This window comes from Mobula hypostoma, chromosome 29 (genome assembly GCF_963921235.1).
Source record: "Mobula hypostoma chromosome 29, sMobHyp1.1, whole genome shotgun sequence".
NCBI classification, from domain to species: domain Eukaryota; kingdom Metazoa; phylum Chordata; class Chondrichthyes; order Myliobatiformes; family Myliobatidae; genus Mobula; species Mobula hypostoma.
In genome coordinates this window covers 31,300,203-31,318,001 of record NC_086125.1, presented here as the reverse complement: position 1 = coordinate 31,318,001, position 17,799 = coordinate 31,300,203, and positions in this window count along the sequence as shown.

The window sequence follows — 17,799 nt, the reverse complement described above, 5'->3', positions numbered from 1 at the left end:
TTCCCTTGTCAGCCATGGTTGTCTAGTCCTGACATTTGAGAATGTCTTCTGTGGGACATATCTATCTTGCTCCTTGTGAGCTATTCCCAGAAACTTCAGCCACCTCTGCTCCGCTGTCATCCCCACCAGTGCCCTCTTCCAATCCACCTGAGCAAGCTCCTCTTTCATGTCTCTGCAATTCCCTTTATTCCATTGTGATACTGATACATCTGACTTATGCCTCTCCCTCTCAAATTCCAGTATGAATTCAATCATATTATGATTACACAACTCCTAACAGTTCCTTTACCTCAAGATCCCTAATAAAATCTGGATTATTACACAACACCCAATCTGGGATAGCCTTTCCCTGAATAGGCTTAAAAGCAAGCTGCTTCAAAAAGCTATCTCATGGGCATTTCAACAAAATCCCTCTCTTGCAAACTGACACCAACCTAATTTTCCCAATCCCCTTGCATATTGAAGTCCCCCATTACAATTGTGACATTACCCTTATTACATGCCTTTTCTGGATCCTTCTGCTGTCTCATCCTCACATCTTGGCTACTATTTGGAGGCCTATATCTGATTCCTATAATGGCATTTTTACCCTTGCAACTTCTTAACTCCAAACACGAAGATCTGACATTCTCTGACCCTATGACACCTCTTCAATTCAATTCCATCTCTTACCAACAGAGCCACATCACCACCTGTGTCTTCCTGCCTGGCCTTTCAATACAGATCATATCCTTTGATATTAAGCTCCCAACTATGGCCTTCTTTCAACCACGACTCAGTGCTGCCCACAACATCATACCGACCAATCTCTAATTATGCCACAAATTCATCCACCTTATTCCAAGTACTACATGCATATAAGTATCTTCAGTCCTGCATTCTTCACCCTTTTGAATTTTGTCTCTTTGGTACAATCTAACTCTTTGCTCTGTCTGCATTTGTACTCAATCACTGGCTTGTCCTTCCTTACGTTCATATTACACCCATCATCTCAGAGTTGTTGGTGCGTGGAATGCACTGCCTGAGTCAGTGGTGGAGGCAGATACACTAGTGAAATTTAAGAGACTGCTAGACAGGTATATGGAGGAATTTAAGATGGGGGGGTTATATGGGAGTCAGGGTTTAAGGGTCGGCACAACATTGTGGGTTGAAGGGCCTGTACTGTGCTGTACTATTCTATGTAAATGAGTACTTATTGTTGAGGGGGTCGGCAACAGGGCTGTTGTCCACTATCTGATGTTTTCTCTTTCCTCTCTTGACAGTCACCCATTTACCTGTCTTCTGTAGCCTTGGGGTAACTACCTCCCTGTAGCTCCTGCCTTTCATATCCTCATTTCCCCTACCAAGCCGAAGGTCATCGAGCTGCAGCTCCAGTTCCCTAGCACAGTCTCTAAGGAGTTGCATCTCGATTCACCTGGTGCAGATCTGGCCATCAGGGAGGCTGGAGCTCTCCAGGAAATCCCACATCTGACACCCAGAACAGATCACTGGCTGTGCAGAGATACCTCCTATTCTTTCAAGAGTTAAATAAGAAAAAGAAATAAGAAATAAATTTACCTACTTCCCTTGCCTCTGCCTGTTCTCGCCGAAGCCTGCTGAGGCAAAATCTTACCACTCTGATGATGACTGCTCCGCTAGGTGGTACCTCTCATTTATGGAGGCTGTCTTTTTCAAGCTCCAACCTGGACCTGTGCAGGAACTCTTCTACTGCATCTGTGCCACCGTCCAATCAGCCTATGGTATTACAAGAAACATACTAGCATAGATAAAACAGTGGTAGAAGCAAAGGGTGGATATAAAGGGAACCTTTTCTGGTTGGCTGCCAAAGAATAGCGGTGTTCCACAGGAGTCTGTGTTGGAACCGCTTCTTGTTACATTATATGTCAACGACTTGGATGATGGAATTGATGGCTTTGTTGCAAAGTTTGCAAAGATAGGTAGAGGGACAGGTAGTTTTGAGGAAATAGAGAGTCAACAAATGGACTTAGGCAGATTAGGAGAATGGACAAAGAAGTGGCAGATGGAATGTTGGGAAGTGTATGGTCATGTACTTTGGTAGAAGAAATAAAAGTATAGACTGTTTCTAATTGGAGAGAAAATTCCAAAATCTGAGGTTCAAAGGGATGTGGGCATCATTGTACAAGATTTCTTAAAGGTTAAGTCAGTGGCAAGGACTGAAATTGATGTCGCTAATTTCAAGAGGACTAGAATATAAAAGCAAGGATGTAATGTTGAGGCTTTATAGAGCACTGGTGAGACCTCACTTGAAGTATAGTGAGCAGTTTTGGGAAAGGGTGTGCTGATAATAGAGAGGGTTCAAAGGAGGTTCATGAAAATGATTCCAGGATTGAATGTCCTGTCCTCTTGAATGTTGAAAGGCCTCGATAGAATGAATATGGAGGGGATGTTTCCTATGGCAGGAGAGTCTCGGACCAGAGGACACAACCTCAGAATAGAGGGATGTTCTTTTAGAACGGAGATGAGGAAGAATTTCTTTGGGGTGGTGAGTCTGTGGAATTTGTCATCACAGGCAGCTGTTGAGGCTAATTCTTTATATTTAAGGCAAATGTTGATAAATTCTTGATTGGTCAGGGCACAAAGGAATATGGGGAGAAGGCAGGAGAGTGGGGCTTGTAATGTATTGTGTGAGTATTCATAGCGTCAGAGTGCGTATGACGTCAGGATGTGGAGAAGTAAAAATGGAAGTCAGGTGAGTAAAAGTGGTTGTTCAATCTACAGCGGTGTCCGAGTCACATCAACATTACATGGTGTCAGAAGAAATTGTGAAAAAAGAGGAAGAGAAGACACGTAAAAGATGTCACAGTTACAGCCACCATCAAGTTTAAGCCGACGAGGTAATCTTGCTGAGAGCTGGAAAATATGGACCCAGAAGTTTGAGCTGTTTTGCATCGCTAACGGCGCAGCTGAAAAGACGGAGAATGTGTAATGTGCTACGTTTCTGCATGTGGCGGAAGAAGAGGCAATAAAGGTTGGTAACACTTTTGTCTTCCAAGATGACAAGCAAGATAAAATTGAAGTGTTGAAGAAAAAGTTTCAAGATTACTGGGAACTGAGAAAAAACCTACCGTACATTGGTCACAAGTTTTTCACGAGGGCTCAAGGACCAATAGAGACCATAAAAGCCTATGTAATAGATTTAAAGAACAAGGCAAAAAACTGTGAGTTCGGACAACTGCATGACTCTTTAATACGTGACAGAATTGTATGCGGCATACGGGATGATCAAGTGAGAGGCTATTGAGAGAGGCGGATCTTACATTAGAAAAGGCGATTGATGTTTGCCATGCCAGCGAGATCATGTCAAGTCAGGTTAAAGTGCTCAATGAAGAGATTGAAGTGCACAAAATAAATACTGTGAAAACTGACAAGAGTAGGACAAAGCCACTCCACCAAGCTACTATGAGGTGGCAAAGGATGCTTCTCAGGCTACAGAGGTACACTCTCACAGTCACCTATAAGCCAGGAAAAGAACTGTACATCGCTGATGCTTTGAGCCATGCTTACCTCAAAGAGCAAAAGGAAGAGTTGCTAGGAAGAGAGCTGGAGGTCAACTGGGTTACACCTCAGCTACCCATCTCTGAGGAGAAGTTGACCATGTTCAGGAAAGTGACTGCAGATGATCCTGAAATGTAAATGCTAAGAGACATTACAATGAATGGATGGCCAACAGAAAGATGTTCCAAAGGATATGTGGAAATACTGGACATTTAAAGAGAAAGCAACACACATCAAAGTTGCTGGTGAATGCAGCAGGCCAGGCAGCATCTCTAGGAAGAGGTACAGTCGATGTTTCGGGCTGAGACCCTTCGTCAGGACTGAGGAAATCAGCTATGCATCAGGATTAATGTTCAAAACGGCAAAACTCATCGTACCAAACCAAATGAGACAGGAAATGCTCAACAGAATTCATGAGTCACACCTGGGATAGTGAAATGTAAAGAAAGAGCAAGGGACATTCTCTATTGGCCAGGCATGTCAATTCAGATAGAGAACATTGTGTCTCAGTGTGCTGTCTGTAATGAAAACAAAAACAGCAATCCGAGAGGGCCTCTGCTTCCCCACCCACTACCAGGAAGACCATGGGAGAAGATTGGCACAGATCTCTTTCACTACAATGGTGCAGAATATCTGCTTTGTGTGGACTACTATTCAAAATATCCAGAGATCACCAAGTTCAGTGACACGTCCAGTCGAGGTGTCATTACCGCAATGGTCGACGTTCGCAAGACATGGGATTCCAGATATTGTCGTTAGTGACAACGGTCCTCAATATGCCAGTGGTGAGTTCAGAGGGTTCTCAGAAAGCTGGGAATTTCAACATGTTACTTCCAGTCCAGGGCACGCTCAGTCTAATGGACAAGCAGAGAGAACTGTGCAGACTGTCAAGAACATGGTCAAGAAGGCACAAAGCAGCAACGGTGACCCTTACATCGCTCTGCTTGAATACTGCAACTCACCGATTGAGGGTGAGGGGTTCTCTCCTGCGCAGCTGTTGATGGGACGTCGTCTGAAGTCCAGACTGCAACATCCACAACTCTACTGACTCCTGAAGGTAATGCTCAAGTACATGACAAGCAAAAGTACAAGCAAATAAAGCAAAAGAGCTACCATGACAGACATACAATACAGTTGCCAGATCCGCATACAGGTGAAAATGTCAGAATACAGAGAGGAGACACTTGGCGACCAGCTGTGGTTGTGAACAGACATCAGCAACCAAGATCCTTCATAGTTCGCACGCCGGATGGAAGAGTCTACAGGAGGAACAGGAAGCATCTGCTGAAGACAGGCGAGAGGGAGTTTCCACGTACAGATGCACAGGACATTTCCACGTATACAGACATGGAAACAAATGACACCAAGAGTGATGCAGACCACAAAGACACAGAGGCCACTCGAGAGACTGACATTGATGAAGGACAAGCACAGTCACAGTTGTATCACACATGGTCTGGGAGACAAGTCAAACTTCCAGCTAGATACAGAGACTAGACATACATACAGTCTCATACAGTTTGAGGCAAAGTCACACATGTTATAAGTTACAAGGTGTGAAATAAAAAGTTTATTAGTCTATGTTAGTAAAAGAAAACACATTGTTGTTAGTATTGTAAGATACAATGCAGAATACAGTACAAGAAGGTAAATTTTTTTAGTTTATGTTATGGTTGTTGCACTGTAAGAAGGGCATACCTGGAGGGATTGTTTTGGTAATTCACAGAGTTGTAGAAAAAAAATAAATCTTGAGAAGGGGGATGTAATGTATTGTGTGAGTAATCATAGCGTCAGAGTGCGTATGACGTCAGGATGTGGAGAAGTAAAAATGGAAGTCTGGTGAATAAACGTGGTTGTTCAATCTACAGTGGTGTCCGAGTCGCATCAATATTACAAGGCTGAGAAGAAAAATGGATCAGCCATGATGAAATGGCGAAGCAGACTCGATGGGCCAAATGGCCTAACTCTGCTCCGATATCTTATGGTTTTATATGTAATTGCTATACCATCTCCTGCCAGTAGGTGGGGACAAACCACATATTGTGAAAAATGCATGAGTTAGTTAAAAATAAAAATTCTAGTTCTTTTTACTGCCCTAGTTGCAACTACAATTTTAATCTTGTGTTAATTCAACAAATATGGTGTAAAAAGTTTAAAAAAACAACTGATTCCAACAGATAGTTGGTTTATGAACTGAGGAAGTGTGTAGTGTGACCGCTAGCAAGGAGATGCTGACGATAGGGCAAAGTTGCAGTCAACAGGATGAGTTGCAATGTAAATGCATGTAAAATTGAAAAGGATGAAAGGACTGAGGGTGTCATATTTGATTGCATGCAGCAGTAGATGAACATGTTGCACAGTTAGAAATGAATGAAGATTATAGCTGGGAGCTTAACACCTAAAGATACAAATTGTATCAGAAAGACAGGCAGATAGGCAGAGGGTGTAGGGTGGCTCTGCTGTTAAAAAAAAGAAATCAAGTCATTAGAAAGAGGTGACATAGGATCAGAAGATATTGAATTGTTGTGGGTAGAGCTAAGAAACTGTAAAGGTAAAAAGAACCTGGTGAGAATTATATGTCTGAACAGTAGCAAAGATGTCATCTACAGATTACAATGGGAGATCGAAAATGCATGCCAAAGTAGCAATGTTATGATAGTCACGAGGGATTTCAATATGCAGGTAGTTTTGGAAAATCAATTTGGTGCTGTATTCCAAGAGGGGAAATTTCTAGAATGGCCTATGAGATGGCTGTTTAGAGCAGCTGCTCAGATTGGGTGTAGTGCAATGAACTGGAATTGATCAGAAAACTTAAGGTAAAGAAACCCTTGAGGGTCAGTGATTATAATATACTAGATTTATCCCTGCAATTTGAGAAGGAGGAAAAGGAGTAGGAAAAGGAGTAGGAAAAGGAGTGTGAAAAGACTAAATGGGATAAAATAATGTTCAAATATGTTCAGGAAGAGTCCTTAATCAGTAAAAAGAAGTCTCAATGAGAGAGTGTGCGATACTTGATCTGCTATTAGGGAATGAGACAGAGCAGATGACAGCAGTTTATGAAGGGGAGCACTTTGCACCTAGTGATCACAATGCCGTTAGTTTCAAAGCAAATATGCAAGAAGAAAATAAGTCTGGTTGACAGGTTGAAATTCTAAATTGGAGAAACACCAATTTTGATGGTATCAGAAATGATCAGTCAAGTGTGGGTTGGGACAGGCTGTTTTCTGGAAAAAGTATACTTAGTGGTGGGAGGCCTTCAAAAGTGAAATATTAAAGTACAAAGCTTGTATGTGCCTGTCAGAAGAAAAGGTAAAGAAAACAAATGTAGGTTTTCAATAGATACTGAAAGGCTCTGGTTAGGAGAAAAAGAGATGCAAAGCAGGAATAGGCAGATGGGAAGAAATTAGGTGCTTATGGAGTATAAGAAGTGCAAGAAAATACTTAAGAAAGAAATCAGGGGACTAAACTAAGGCATGAAATTGCTGTGGCAGACAAGATGAAGGAGAATATTAAGGGATGCTACAGATATGTTAAGAACAAAAAGGATTGAAAGGGGCAAAATTGGTCCTCTGTAAGATCAGAGTGGTAATCCATGTGTGGGGCCAAATGGGATGGGGGGGAATCTTAAATGAATTTTTTGCTTCTGTATTTACTCAGGAGGCAGACACAGTGTCTAGAAGTGAAGGAAGGTGGCATCAACTTCATGGACCAATACAAATCACAGAGGAGTTGTTTGCAGTCCTGTGGCAAATCAGTGTGGATAAATCCCTAGGGGCTGACAACATGTTCCTTGGACCCTACGGGAGACAAGTGCAGAAATTGCTGGAGATCATTCTTAGCTACAGGAGAGGTACCAAAGGATTAGAGGATAGCCTAAGTTGGTTCATTGTGTAAGAAAGGCTCTACTTATAAACCACGACATTATAGTCCAGTGAATCTGATATCAATAGTGGGAAAGTTATTGGAAGTTATCCTAAGGGATAGACATGAACTGATTAAGGACAATAATCGTGGCTTACTGCATGGTAGATCACGCCTAACCAATCTTATAGAGTGTTTTGAGGAAATTATCAGGAAAGTTAATGAAGGCAAGGTAGTGAATGTTGTCTACATGGATCAGAGGGTGGAAGTAGATGGTTGCCTCTCTGACTGGAGGCCTGTGACTCCTGGTGTACTGCAGGGATCAGTGCTGTGTCCATTGTTGTTTGTCATCTATATCAATGATCTAGATGATAATGTGGTTGACTGGATCAACAAATTTGTAGATGACACTAGTTAGGGGACGTAGTGGACAGCAAGGAATTTCAACCATGGTTTGAAGTGATCTGGGTCAGCTAGGAAAATGGGCTGAAAAATGGTAGTTGGAATTTAATACAGACCTGTGCAAAAATTAGGATCAACTAAGGTAGGTCTTACACTGTGAATGGTAAGGCACTGAGGAGTGTTGTAAGACAAAGGGAGCTGGGATTCAGTAACTGAGTTTTAAGGAAAGATAGAATAGCTTCAGACTTCATTCCTTGGGTACATATAAGATAGAGAGAAGATTTAATAAAGAAATCAAAAGTATGGGAGGGGTATAGATATGGTAAATGCAAGCAGGCTCTTTCTACTGAAGTTATGTGGGCGGATACCAGAGGTTATGAGTTAAGAGCGAGAAGTGTGAAGTTTAAGGGGAATGTGAGCAGAAACTTGTTTATTCAGAGGGTCATAACAGTGTGGAACAAGGTGCCAGCATAAGTGGTGTATGCAAGCTCGATTTCAACGTTTAAGCAAAATTTGGATGGTTGGGGTATGCAGGGCTATGCTCCCTATACAGGTTGATAATACAGGCCGTTTAAATAGCTTTGGCATGATTTAGATGCGCTAACTGTCTGTTTCTGTGTCATACTTTTCTATGACCATCAATCTAAAGTCAGATGTATCAAAATTTCAGTGGAGTAAAAGGGAATTACAGAGGCATGAGGGAGGAGCTGGCTAAACGCCAGCAGGGATGATGGCAATGTAGTAATGGCTGGAGTTTCTGAGAACAATTAGGAAGGTGCAGGATAGATATATCCCAAAGGGTAAGAAGTAGTCTGAAGGTGTGATGATATAACTGTGGCAAACAGAGCTAAAGAGGGGGAATATAATAGAGCAAAAATTAGTGAGATGTTAGTGAATTGAGAAGCTTTTAAAAACCAACAGAAGGCAACTAAGAAAAGGAAGTCATTACAAAAAGGAAAAGGTAGAACACAAAAGTAAGCCAGCCAATAATATTAAAGAGGATTCCAAATTTTTTTCAGATACATGAAGAGATGCGATTGTAGATATTGTCCTGCTGGGAAATGATGCTGGAGAGGTAGTGATGTGGGACCAGGAAATGGCGGATGAACTGAACAAGTCTTTTGCATAGGTTTTTACTGTGGAAGACTCTAGCAGTATGTCAGAACTTCAAGAGAGTTGCAGGCAAAGGAGATTGAAGCTATTAATGAATACTTCACTTCAGTATCCACTATGGAAAAGGATCTTGGCGATTATAGTGATGAGGTGTTCTTTTCATGAAATTCTACACCCTTTTATCTCCAAACATATCTTTGCTCTTTGCGACCAAAATGTTCTATTTTAACTTCATCAGTCCACAGGACTTGTTTCCAAAATGCATCAAGCTTGTTTAGATGTTCCTTTACAAACTTTTGACGCTGAATTTTGGCCGCAATGAGCAAAGGTATGTTTGGAGAAAAAAGGGTGCAGAATTTCATGAAAAGAACACCTCTCCAACTGTTAAGCACGGGGGTGGATTGATCATGCTTTCAGCTTGTGTTGCAGCCAGTGGCATGGGGAACATTTACTGGTAGAGGGAAGAATGAATTCAATTAAATACCAGCAAATTCTGGAAGCAAACATCACACCGTCTGTAAAAAAGCTGAAGATGAAAAGAGGATGGCTTGTACAACAGGACGATGATCCGAAACACACCTCAAAATCCACAATGGACTACCTCAAGAGGCGCAAGCTGAAGTTTTTGCCATGGCCCTCACAGTCTCCCAAGCTAAACGTCATCGAAAATCTGTGGATAGACCTCAAAAGAGCAGTGCGTGCAAGATGGCTCAAGAATCTCACAGAACTAGAAGCCTTTTGCAAGGAAGAATGGGCGAAAATCCCAAGAACTGAAATACTCTTAGCTGGCTACAAAAAGCGTTTACAAGCTGTGATACTTGCCAAAGGGGGTGTTACTAAGTACTGTCCACGCAGGGTGCCCAAACTTCTGCTTCGGGCCCTTTTCCTTTTTTTGTTATTTTGAAACTGTAAAAGATGGAAATAAAAAAAGTGATCTTGCTTAAAATATTAAAGAAATGTGTCATTTTTAACTTTATGCCTTTTGGAAATCAGGTCATCTTTTACTGGCTTTGCTACTCACAGTAACAGAAATTTTGATTGGGGTGCCCAAATTTTTGCATGCCACTGTACATGGAGCTTAGAAAAATAGAGGGCTATGGGTATCCCTAGTAATTTCTAAGGTAGGGACATGTTTGGCACAGCTTTGTGGGCCTCTTGTTTGAGATTGGCTCATAATATTGGACTGCAATAAAGCCTTTTTCTAGCAATGTAATTAACAATTGAAATTAATCATTTAGAAACATAGAAAACCTCCAGCACAATACAGGCTCTTCAGCCCACAAAGCTATGCCGAACATGTCCTTGCCTTAGAAATTACCTAGGGTTATCCATAGCCCTCTATTTTTCTCAGGTCGATGTACCTGTCCAGAAGTCTCTTAAAAGACCCTATCGTATCCGCCTCCACCACTATCGCCGGCAGCCCATTCCACACATTCACCACTCTCTGCATAAAAGACTTACCCCTGACATCTCCTCTGTACCTACTTCCAAGTATCTTAAAAATATGCCCTCTTGTGCCCTGGGAAAAAGCCTCTGACTATCCACACGATCAAAGCCTCTCATTATCTTGTACACCTCTCATCCACGGTCGCTCCAAGGAGAAAAGGCCAACTTCACTCAACCTATTCTCATAAGGCATGCTCCCCAGTCCAGGCAACATCCTTGTAAATCTCCTCTGCACCCTTTCTATGGTTTCCACATCCTTCCTGTAATGAGGTGACCAGAACTGAGCACAGTACTCCAAGTGGGGTCTGCCCTGGGTCCAATTTAGCTGCAACATTCCCTTTCGGCTCTAAATCTCAGTCCCACAATTGATGAAGGCCAATGGCGTGTGCCTTCTTAACCACAGAGTCAACCTGTGTAGCAGCTTTGAGTGTCTTATGGACTCAGACCCCAAGATCCCTCTGATCCTCCACTCTGCCAAGAGTCTTAAAATTAATGCTATAAGTCAACACTATTACAGTTTGGTGTGTTCCAGAGTTCAGAGTTCAATTCTAGTACCATTCTGTAAGGAGTCTCTATACGTCCTTCCCATAGAATGATTGAGTTTTCTCTGGGTGCTCTGGTTTCCTCCCACAGTCCAAAGACATACTAGTAGGTTAATTGGTCATTGTAAATTATCCTACGATGAGGTTAGTGTAGGTTACATAGAAACATAGAAAATAGGTGCAGGAGTAGGCCATTCGGCCCTTCGAGCCTACACCGCCATTCAGTGTGATCATGGCTGATCATCCAACTCAGAACCCTGTACCAGCCTTCCCTCCATACCCCCGATCCCTTTAGCCACAAGGGCCATATCTAACTCCCTCTTAAATATAACCAATGAACTGGCCTCAACTGTTTCCTGTGGCAGAGAATTCCACAGATTCACCACTCTCTGTGTGAAGAAGTTTTTCCTAATCTCGGTCCTAAAAGGCTTCCCCTTTATTCTCAAACTGCGACCCCTCGTTCTGTACTTCCCCAACATCGGGAACAATCTTCCTGCATCTAGCCTGTCCAATCCCTTTAGGATGTTATACATTTCAATAAGATCCCCCCTCAATCTTCTAAATTCCAACGAGTATAAGCCTAGTTGATCCAGTCAGGGATTGTCAGGGATGGATGGCTGAAAAGGACAGAAGGGCCTACTCAGTGCTGTATCACTCAATAACATAAAGTAAATGAAATAAGTGGATACCTCACCATATCTGAAACATTAAAAATGAGGATTTTCATCTGCATGCTCCCATAAGAGCACTGGAGGAAATATAATAAAACATTTAAAATTTGCCCAATTATCATTTAGTATCCAGAGATATTTGTTTCATGAAGAGATCCTTTTGACCTGAGATATTAAAGTTTCATAAGCTGATAGACTGTTGCTAAGCACATCCTGGGAATGATTGAGATCAGCGGAAGAATTATTTAGATTTTCAGACTTAAAGGAATCTTTCTTAACAGGCACTGAAAACAACACAAATAGTATAAAATAATGAAAACTTGTTAAGTAGTCTGACAGACGCCAACATGACTGTCCATATCCTTGGAAACTGAAGCTTAGCATTTGTACTGCAAAGCCTGTCCCATCATTCATCAACACAGGGATTCTGCAGAAGCTGGATATTGAGAATAACACATAAAAAAGCTGCATGAATTCAGCAGGTCAGGCAGCATCTAAGGAAGTGAATCTAAGGAAGTTTGATGTTTTGTGCTGAGACCTTTATCAGAACTATTCAACCTGAAGATACTGGTCTGTTCCAGATTTCAGCTCTTGCATTCAATTCCCCCAGTCTTTCACAAAAGTATCAGCTTCTTCTCCAAATACCCTTGTGCTCAAGCCTCCACTCCACTCTATCACCCAGTCTCCCCCACACTGGATAAAGAATTGCAAACATTCACCCTCCATAGAACTTTGAACAGAGTTATACAGCTCTTGTTACATGCATGTGCATTTCAACTCTTTGAGTGATTATGCAGAAAGTTTGAAGTTAATAACTCATCTCCTTTTTCCTTAGGCCACAAACTTATCAGTCACCCCATGCTGTGGACCACCTCTGGAGGTCCAAGAAGCCGACTTCTACAAAGAAGGGATCTGTATGCTCCACGACTGCTGGACTAAGTGTGTAAATGTAGGAGGGGACTATGTTGAAAAATAAATGTGCTAGGTTTTCTAAAATTGCCTCTTTCTACCTTAGGCCACAAACTTATCAATCGTCCCTCGTAAATGTTATCAAGGCCAGGCTGCATGCAGGTATGGAGAGTTTTATTACTGTAGGGTTGTGAATGGAGTGGAACACTAAACTATCAACCACAAATTTTGATTATATCTTGGATCAAAATTAATTGAAGGATTACCTGAAGGCAGTCACAGATGGCTCTCTAAAATACACATTTTAAATTTTCAATGCTCAACTCGGATGTTCCACACTATAAGAAGGTCAGGTAATTATAAACTTTATTTGCTATTGTTCATAAACTATTGCTTCTTCAATTGGATATTACTGATGGCAGATGGAATACAGAGCAGGGAAGTGCATGGCCATGCACTTTGCTAGAAGTAATAAATGCTTAGACTATTTATATTTTTATATAAATGGGGAGCAAATTCAGAAATCACAGATGCAGGATGCCCTGAATGTTAAATTGCAAATTAGGTCGATGGTAAGTAAGCCCAAATGCAATGCTAGTATTTATTTAAAGAGGACAATAATATAAAAGCAATGTTATAATGCTAAGGCTTTATAAGGCAATAGTCAGATCGCATATGGAGTTTTCTGAGGGATTTTTGGCCCTTTCTCTATGTCAGGTATTGGAGAGAGATTTACAAGAATGATCTTGGGTATGAACCTAGAAGTGCAAGTTCATAGTTCCCTTAAAGTGACGTCAGAGGTAGATAGGATGGTGAAGAAAGCATTTAGTATGCTGGTTTTCATCAGTCAAGGATTTGAGTATACACTCAATGGTCACTTTATTGGATACCCCTGCTCATTAATGCAAATATGTATCAGCAACTCAATGCATTAAAGCATGCGCACATGGTCAAGGGGTTCAGTTGTTGTTCAGACCAAACATCAGAATGGGAAAGAAGTATGATGTAAGTGACTTTGACCATGGAATGAATGTTGGTGCCAGACTGGGTAGTTTAACTATCTCAGAACCGCTTATTCCTGGGATTTTCATGCACAACAGTGTCTATTGTTTACAGAGTGGTGCAAAAAATTAGAAGAAATCTGGTGATTGGGAGGTTTGTAGCAAAAATGTCCTTTATGGGAGTCAGGGGAGGATGACTAGACTGGGTTAAGTTGACAGGAAGGTGACGGTAACTCACATAACTATGCTTTACAACAGTAGTGTACAAAATGTGTCAAATCTTGAACATACACTCAATGGCCACTGTGTGTAGCAGTTAGGAAACTATAAAATAACACTTAAAACATTAGTGAGGCCCCACCCTGATCAGAGTACAAGTAGAGTCTGGTCAGAATACCTAGTCTGCATGGACTAGGTGGGCCGAAGGTCTGGTTTCTGTGCCACGGTGCTATATGACTCTATAATTGAGATGGTAGTCCAAGCTGCAGAGTTCCTCAGTGTTATTTGGAAATTCCCAAAATAAGAATGGAGTTGGTGAGTCAGAGAAATAAAGGCGGAAACAGCAGTGATCTCCACCAGTGAGGCAGCAGAACCGAAAGCGATATGAGAATTAATCATGAGAACTGTGGGGGAGACTGTATTACATGGAGCATTTTTAAGTGCTTTTCCAGGAACAAGTACTGGTTTAGGCTCAAGGTTCTAAAATTTTGCTCTAATTTCTGTACAGCTAGGAAAAATCACAATTCCCTAACGTTTCACGATTCCTCTCAATTTTGTAATGGGGGTTGTACAGAATATTTGGCTGCAGCCTCGGTCAAAACGTCAGATGAGTCTGATATTCACAATAACTGTCAAATCTGGATTGTATCTCCCTTTGGTCCCAGACAGCCACCATAGTGATTGAAGAGCAAAACACTGCATGTCATGGAAATCTGACATGAAAATAAAATCCACCGGCAATCTTCAGAAGACCAAGCTAAAACTTTGGATTTCATTTTTTCAGGTCAATGACATTACATTTAAAAGATTGTGTCATTTTTCATGAATAGTTGTCACATTACCTGTATTTTTCTATATTCATCCCTCAGAGCATTATGCTCAAATTAGCAAAGGCAGAGTCTAAACAGGAACAGCCAGCTTATTTTTGTCAAGGGCAGATCCAGTCATTAAAATCTTTTGAAGGAGTAACAAAGTGTACTTATGACTGCAGAGCAGTGGATATGATTTAAATAGATTTTTCAAGGTCCCAAACGGTTCAGAAGGTTGGGGCCTGTGGCATGTTGACAAACTGGATCCAAAATTGACTTGGCAATGAGAGTCAGAGGGTTATGGCAGTGGGTTGCTTTTGAGGTTGGATGTCTGTAACCAGCAGTGTCCTACAAGGATCACCACGGTGTTCAAAGTAAAATTTACTATCAGGGTTGTGTGTGTGAGTACATAATTGTCACCACATACAACTCTGGCATTCTTTTTCTGCAGGCAGACTTAGCAAGTCTTTAGAACAGTAACTATAAACAGTATCAATGGACATCAAACTGTGTAAATACAGATATAAATAATGAACAATACATAACAAGCATGAAATAACAAAATAAAAGAGTCCTTGAAGTGAGACCATCGGTTGTGAGAACACCAGGAGTAGAATGAGTGTTCAAGAGCCTGATGGTTGAAAGGTAGTAACTGTTCTTGAACTTGGTGGTGCGAGTCCTGAGGCATTTGAACCTTCTACCTGATGGCACCAGTGAGAAAAGAGTAAAGCCTGGAGATGATGGATACTGCTTTTCTATGGCAACATTTCATGTAGATGTGCTCAATGGTTGGGAGGGTTTTACCTGTGATGTACTGAGCTGAATCCACTATGATTTGCAGGATTTCATGCTCAAAGGTATTAGTGTTTCCATATCAGGCCATAATGCAGGCAGTCAGCACACTTTCCACCACACATCTGTAGAAATTTGCCAATGTTTTTGATGACATTCTGAATCTCCGCAGACTGCTGAGGAATTAGAGGCGCTGTTGTGCTTTCTTTGCAATTATATTTATGTGATGGGTCCGGGACAGGTCCTCTGAGATAGTGACACCCAAGAATTTATAATTACCAATCCTCTCCACCTCTGATCCACTAATGATTATTGGCTCATGAACCTCTGGTTTCCTTCTCCTGCTGTCTTCAATCAATTCCTTGGTCCATTGCTAGCAGTATTAGGACAATTGCTGCTGTTATATAGGGGTGTATTATAGACCACCTAATGGGGACCGAGAACTGAAGGAGCAAATTTGTAAGGAGATGGCAGATATTTGTAGTAAACATAAGGTTGTGATTGTGGGAGATTTTAATTTTCCACACATAAACTGCAAAGCCCATTCTGTAAAAGGGCAGGATGGTTTGGAGTTTGTCAAATGTGTGCAAGAAAGTTTTTTGGAGCAATACATAGAGGTACCAATGAGAGAAGGGTCAGTGTTGGATCTCCTATTAGGGAATGAGATAGAGCAGGTGACGGAGAGCACTTTGGGTCCAGTGATCACAATACCATTAGTTTCAGTGTAATTATGGAGAAAGATAGGACTGGACCTAGGGTTGAGAATTTTGATTGGAGAAAGGCTAACTTTGAGGAGATGCAAAAGGATTTAGAAGGAGTGGATTGGGACAATTTGTTTTATGGGAAGGATGTAATAGAGAAATGGAGGTCATTTAAAGGTGAAATTTTGAGGGTACAGGATCTTTATGTTCCTGTTAGATTGAAAGGAAAGGTTAAAAGTTTGAGAGAGCCATGGTTTTCAAGGGATATTGGAAACTTGGTTCGGAAAAAGAGAGGGATCTTCAATAAATATAGGCAGCTTTGAGTTAATGAGGTGCTCGAGGAATATAAAAAATGCAGAAAGAATCTTAAGAAAGAAATTAGAAAAGCTAAAAGAAGATACAAGGCTGCTTTGACAAGTAAGGAGAAAATAAATCCAAAGGGTTTCTACAGTTATGTTAGTGGCAAAAGGATAGTGAGGGATACAATTGCTCCCTTGGAGAATCAGAGTGGACGGCTATGTGCAGAGCCAAAAGAGATGGGGGGGATTTTGAATGATTTCTTTTCTTCGCTATGCACTAAGGAGAAGTATATTGAATTGTATAAGGTAAAGGAAACAAGAAGGGTAGTAATGGAAAGTGTGACGAAAGTACACATAGACTAAGATGTTGACTGTCCTGTGCTATCACCAGTGGGATCAACAGTTGATCTGCCACCTGTCTTCAGGGGAGAGAGAGATAAGTAAGACAATGGAACAGCATTTGGAAATGTTAATGAAGAGACGAGAGAGATTAACGGAAGGAGACACCGGTCTGGGTATTGTCAAGACTGGTTTGCTTTGAACCTGAACTGTTTGAAGTGATGGGCAGGCAATACCCCAACAGGGGGATAAAAAGGGACGGGTTCGTTAAGGCAACAGACACCACACGAGACACCACACGAGACACCACACGAGATATCACTCAAGACACCACACGAGACACCACTCACGACACCACGAGGTATCGAGACCCTGGAAGCGGTGCTCCCCCACAAGTCAGTGGGAGTTTTGGAGGGCTGGTCATGGGACCAGCCATAGACGCACAGGGTGGAAAGATTCGGTCGGCGGGAACCTGGTGTGTGTGTCCATCCTTGCCTGGGTGCTGGGTTCACCGCAGAGGAACGATCGTATCTGAAAACGGAGGGGTCACAGTCGGTGACCTCAGAAGACATTACAAAGGGCTCGCCTGAAAGCTAACTGCGAGACATATCAATGGTCTGTTGAATCCGATTTTGAATATCAGCATTCGTTCTCTCTCTCTCTCCAATGGCACGACAGCGATTACCGCGAACTGAACTAAACTGAACTCTGTCACTTGTGATTGATCATTTTACCCCTAGACTGCGATAGAGCTTGATTGATCCTACTATTCCAGTTCTGTGTACATGTGTGTTTATTCATTGCTAACCTGTTGCATTTATATCCGTACTATTAGAGTACCGTATTGTTTATTTCTTTAATAAAACTTTCTTAGTTCCAGTAATCCAGACTCCAACTGAGTGATCCATTTCTGCTGGTTTGGCAACCCAGTTACGGGGTACGTAACAAAAGTATGACAATTAAAGAAGAGGAAGTACTGGATCTTTTAAGGAATATAAAAGTGGATAAGTCTCCGGGTCCAGACAAGATATTCCCTAGGACCTTGAGGGAAGTTAGTGTGGAAATAGCAGGGGCTCTGACAGAAATATTTCAAATGTCATTAGAAACGGGGATGGTGCCGGAGGATTGGCGTATTGCTCATGTGGTTCCATTGTTTAAAAAGGGTTCTAAGAGTAAACC